This window comes from Artemia franciscana, chromosome 1, assembly GCF_032884065.1.
Source record: "Artemia franciscana chromosome 1, ASM3288406v1, whole genome shotgun sequence".
Taxonomy (NCBI): domain Eukaryota; kingdom Metazoa; phylum Arthropoda; class Branchiopoda; order Anostraca; family Artemiidae; genus Artemia; species Artemia franciscana.
Window position 1 is genome coordinate 16,683,042 of NC_088863.1, and position 6,594 is coordinate 16,689,635.

The following is a 6,594-nucleotide window of genomic DNA, read 5'->3' on the forward strand; positions in this document are numbered from 1 at the left end:
GTTTGCAGGAGTTGATCTAGGTATTATAGGTTATGTTTGCCTGAAATCTCCCGCAAGCAATATTAACGTGCTGCCAAAGGGTTTCAACTTCCCTCGCAAATCTTTCAAGCACTGATCCAGAGCCTCGAGCGATTTTTGTGTGCCATTGTGCACTCATCCCAAATAATAAGTTTGCATTGCTGCAATACTTTACCCATCCCAGATGATTTGGAAATATTGCACGTGGGAGTTTCTGTAGAATGCAAATTCAGAGGCAATTTCAAAGCGGAATGAGCAGTTCTTCCACCAGGCAGCAATGTTGCGGCTATTCCGGACGACGAATTGCCACGCTATATCATTTTTTGATCGAATTGATGCCAGAATCAGTTTTATCACAAACGTTTTACCAGTACCTCCTTGCGCATTCAAAAAGAAAATTTCTTCAACGTTGTTATCGACACAATACATTATCGTATCATAAATGTCTTTTTGTTCCGATGTTAACTTGGAAATGTTATTTTGTACATACGACAATAGATCACTCGTACTGTAACTTTGTTCACGATCCAATTATACACATGTCGAAACAGCAGCGATACGGTTAGGTGAAGGCATTCCCAAATCCTGAAGAGGTTTGTTTGCCATACGTACGCACAAATCTTCTATAATAACTAAAGTGTAATTACAAATTTCTGATGTAAAATCAAAAGATATATCTGACGTCTCTAACTGTTTTCGACGGAGTATATCTTCGGACATTTTTGACTTATATTTTTCCCATAACTCTGTAGGAGCTGATTGAGAGCAAGTTGTTAAAATGATGCCAAACAATGCACGAATTTGACTTGGAGTTGACGTTTTGCGCGCGTCATTGATGCAGTTATCCCAGTGTTGGTCATTTTCCAATAAATTCAGAGCTTGGCATGCACTACGGTAAGTGTCATGTATAGTACCGTTTACAGTTCTCAAATACTCAAAGGATGTCGGAACGGGTACATTCAAAAAAAGCAGGCGTAGAAAGAAGCATTCATGTTGATTGGGGTGAACGGTGTAGAGTCTTCCTATCGTGGTATCTTTGAAGACGGTAGGTTGGTCGTCGACTGACTTACCCTGTTTTGGACGTTCAAATACTTTATTTTTAGTATTCCACGTGTAATACGAAGGCACTTCAGTATACAGCAGTTTTTTTGCAAAAGAATCATTTTTGCAAAGCGAAAAGAAACCGGTTGACTTTGTATCCGGTGGATTCAGGCTCTTTGTTGCACGTTGGTTTCCGAGAAATAAACACGTTGACCATTCTGTAAATGTACCGCTAAGTGAACAACAGCTGGACTACGTTCATGTATCGGAAATGAAAGATTTCGCCAAACAGCTTCATTACTGCTTATGTATCTTCCAGCCTGATATTGTACGATTTCGTCGATATCTTTGATTTCGGGCTGCAATCCAAAAACTGCCATGTCACTGCCTTTGTTGACGTATTTACATATGTATTTGATTGCCTTTACGTAGTTACAGTATTCAACGTTTATGTGTGCATTAAATGTTTTTGATAATAATGGGGAATATGGAATAACCCACTGGTTATCTACTTCGATGGTGGTACCGTTACGCTTCTTTATTATTGCTGTTTTACCGCCATCTTCAGTAGATCTTCTTCTATATTGTGGGTACCCATCATTGCCAGTAATTGTGTTGGATAATAAAAGTCAAGGATATTGCTTTGTGCACCTTCCTTTGGCCATGCATGGTGAATTTTCGTTCAGTGCACCGCAATGTCCATGTATCATATTTTTTACAATAATATCATGTAACCCCTTATCGACATTTTCATCAGGTATTTCAGTGGAAATCACATCATCAATTTCGTTTGAAGTAATTTTTTGCAGCCAGATTAGTATATGTGCGTGTGGAAAACCTTGTTTTTGCCATTCCACTGAGTACATCCAGCATCGCACTGACCCAAACACTTCAAAATTTACTATATAGTTTATCAGTGATTTCAACTTTTGCCGGAAGACACGGGCTGTAATGTCATGTCTATGACTCGCCGATTGTCCTTGAAGTAAAAGCTGATGTATCTCGTCCCAAGATTGATTACATGTAAATGTAATAAATAAATCTGGACGACCATAGAGACGAACATACGCAATAGCATCCTGAGCATATTCATGCATATGACGGGGACTGCCAGCATATGACGAAGGTAAATTGTTAATCTTCCAACGTTTGTGGTATTACCGTCATTTATAACTGCATCTCGCAAATGAATGTATTGTTCAGAGCGGAGCTTGGTCTGATTCAGGCGGATATATAGCAAACGTTCTGATTCAATTTTAGCATACATATCAACGAAGAATTGGTGAAACAATTGACGGTATTTTAAAATATAATTTTCTTCATCCTGCCGAATCATTAGTCTATAGGAATAATAATGCATTGCACTGCATTTCTTATTCATTTCTTTGTTAGTGGCTGGATTCATCAATTTAATATTAAAGTGATAGCCGTCGGCTCCATCCCAAAAAATGATAGGATATTGTAGGGCATCGTACCATCGATGAGTTTCAGCAATTATTAACAACTGAGCGTTTCGCTTATGAAGAATAATATCTCGAGGTAAAAACTGATCACCGACCATAACGATTGCCACTTCGTCGATAGTTAGAGCGATACAAATGACGACCGGGACACAGGGAATATAAATGACCATACATAAGCCATAATGACCAGGACATAAGTAAAAAATATAAATGACGACCGGGACACAGGGACACAACTACAACGGGGACGCCGGGGGGCACAGGGGGATATAAATGACGATCAGGACACCGGGACAGGGAATGGTCGATTAGCAATCACCATCAACAAAGCTCAAGGGCAATCATTAGAATCATGAGGTATAGATCTGAATACGGATTGTTTTCCATGGACCATTATATGTTGCATGTTCAAGAGTCGGTAAACCTGACAATCTATTTATATGCACAGACAATGGGACAGCAAAAGAATGTTGTATATTCGCAAGTTTTACGTAGTTAAAAACATATATATAATATATCTATCTATATTCACAGGTGGGACATAGGGACACAACTACAATGGCGCGTAACTAATATGGCGCGCGGGGGGGCTTGGGGGGGCGCGAAGCGCCCCCACCAACTAGGTGTTGGGGTGGCGCGAAGCGCCACCCCAACAGCTAGTATATATATAAAAATAAGTTGTCTGTGTGTGTGTGGGTCTATCTGTCGGGTGACGTCATGTTTGTGTGTCGACTGACGTCATGTTTTCAACTGATGAAATTACAGACCGGGACATCGGGACACAAATGACGACTGGGACACCGGCACATAGGGAATATAAATGACGACACTCAAAGAGAAAGCGACCGGGACAAAAGGAATGTTCGATTAGCAATCAACAAAGCACCGGGACGCAAATGACGACCGGGACACAGGGAGTGTAAATGACGACCAGGACATAAGTAAAAAAAAACTAAAAAAACTAAAAAAAGGGTAAAAACTACAAAAAAACTAAAAAGAAAAAAAAAAAAACTAATAAAAAAACTAAAAAATCTAAAAATCGAAATAAACTAAAAAGAAAAAAAAGAAAAAAGGAAAAAAATAAAGGAGAATTCAAAAACGAATGTATTCAAGCCGATGTAGCTGAGTTGATAAGGCGTTATTGCATCCAGTTGAACTTTATCCTTTTCAATCTTAGACATCGTGACGGATGAAAACTCGAAACAATCTATATCTATATATATAAAAATAAGTTGTCTGTGTGTGGATCTGTGGATCAGGTGACGTCATGTTTCGGCTGACGTCATGAAATTAGTTGCCATCATTTTTGTTATGACGATGCTTAGTATATTGTAAAACACATTAATTTGGTTAATAATATACCATTTAAAACACCAAAATGAACATGCTGGAGTAGTCACTCGGTGAGAGAGGGTGTCAGAACGGAGAATGAGGTCCCAGGTTCAAATCCTGGTTAGGCTAAAAAAGGTAAAAAACTAAAAACTAAACAAAAAACTGAAAAAACTAAAAAAAGGCAAAAACTACAAAAAAAAACTAAAAACTAATAAAAAAAAATAAAAAAGCTAAAAACTAAAAAAAAAACTAAAAAAAGGTAAAAAAATAAAAAAACAAAACTAAAAAAAAAAACCAAAAAAAAGGAAAAAACTGAAAATAGAAGAGAAAAAGAAAACTAATAAAATTAAGAATAAAAATAAAAAAAAATAAAAAGATAAAAATTAAAAAAAAGTAAAAAGAAAAAACGAAAAAAAATTAAAAAAGCTAAAAAAAAGGTAAAAACCAATAAAAACTAAAAAGAAAAAAAGGAAAAAAACTAAAAAAAAATTTCATCTAAAAAACTAAAAAAAACTAAAAAAATAAATGACGACACTCAAAGAGAAAGCGACCGGGACAAAAGGAATGTTCGATTAGCAATCAACAAAGCACCGGGACACAGGGAGTATAAATGTCGACCAGGACATAAGTAAAAAAAAAAACTAAAAAAACTAAAAAGAAGGTAAAAACTACGAAAAAACTAAAAGAAAAAAAAACAAAAACTAATAAAAAAACTAAAAATCTAAAAATCTAAATAAACTAAAAAAGAAAAAAAATAAAAAAGGAAAAAAATAAAGGAGAAAAACAAAACTAAAAAACGAATGTATATACAGACCGGGACACCGGGATACAAATGACGACCGGGACACAGGGAATATAAATGACCATACATAAGCCATAATGACCAGGACATAAGTAAAAAATATAAATGACGACCGGGACACAGGGACACAACTACAACGGGGACGCCGGGGGGCACAGGGGGATATAAATGACGATCAGGACACCGGGACAGGGAATGGTCGATTAGCAATCACCATCAACAAAGCTCAAGGGCAATCATTAGAATCATGAGGTATAGATCTGAATACGGATTGTTTTCCCATGGACCATTATATGTTGCATGTTCAAGAGTCGGTAAACCTGACAATCTATTTATATGCACAGACAATGGGACAGCAAAGAATGTTGTATATTCGCAAGTTTTACGTAGTTAAAAACATATATATAATATATCTATCTATATTCACAGGTGGGACATAGGGACACAACTACAATGGCGCGTAACTAATATGGCGCGTAACGACTTACGCGCGCGGGGGGGGCTTGGGGGGGGGGCGCGAAGCGCCCCCACCAACTAGGTGTTGGGGTGGCGCGAAGCGCCACCCCAACAGCTAGTATATATATAAAAATAAGTTGTCTGTGTGTGTGTGGGTCTGTCTGTCGACTGACGTCATGTTTTCAACTGACGAAATTACAGACCGGGACATCGGGACACAAATGACGACTGGGACACCGGCACATAGGGAATATAAATGACGACACTCAAAGAGAAAGCGACCGGGACAAAAGGAATGTTTGATTAGCAATCAACAAAGCACCGGGACGCAAATGACGACCGGGACACAGGGAGTGTAAATGACGACCAGGACATAAGTAAAAAAAAAACTAAAAAAACTAAAAAAAAGGGTAAAAACTACAAAAAAACTAAAAAGAAAAAAAAAGAAAAACTAATAAAAAAACTAAAAAATCTAAAAATCAAAATAAACTAAAAAAGAAAAAAAATAAAAAAGGAAAAAAATAAAGGAGAAAAACAAACTAAAAAACGAATGTATATACAGACCAGGACACCGGGATACAAATGACGACCGGGACACAGGGAATATAAATGACGACCGGGACACAGGGACACAACTACAACGGGGACGCCGGGGGGCACAGGGGGATATAAATGACGACCGGGACACCGGGACACAAGGAATATAAATGACGCCCGGGACACTCAAAGAGAAATCACAGACTGGGACACCGGGACACAAATGACGACCGGGACACAGGGAATATAAATGACGATCGGGACACAGGGACAAAACTACAAAGAGGACGCCGGGGGGAACAGGGGGATATATAAACGACGATGGCGACACAGGGAAAAGTCGATTAGCAATCACCATTAACAAAGCTCAAGGGCAATAATTAGAATCATGAGGTATAGATCTGAATACGGATTGTTTTCCCATGGACCATTATATGTTGCATGTTCAAGAGTCGGTAAACCTGACAATCTATTTATATGCACAGACAATGGGACAGCAAAGAATGTTGTATATTCGCAAGTTTTACGTAGTTAAAAACATATATATATATATATATATATATATATATATATATATATATATATATATATATATATATATATATATATATATATATATATATATATATATATATATATATATATATATATATATATATATATATATATATATATATATATATATATATATATATATATATATATATATATATCTATATTCACAGGTGGGACATAGGGACACAACTACGATGGCGCGTAACTAATATGGCGCGTAACGACTTACGCGCGCGGGGGGGCTTGGGGGGGCGCGAAGCGCCCCCATCAACTAGGTGTTGGGTTGGCTCGAAGCGCCACCCCAACAGCTAGTATATATATATATATATATATATATATATATATATATATATATATATATATATATATATATATATATATATGTATATA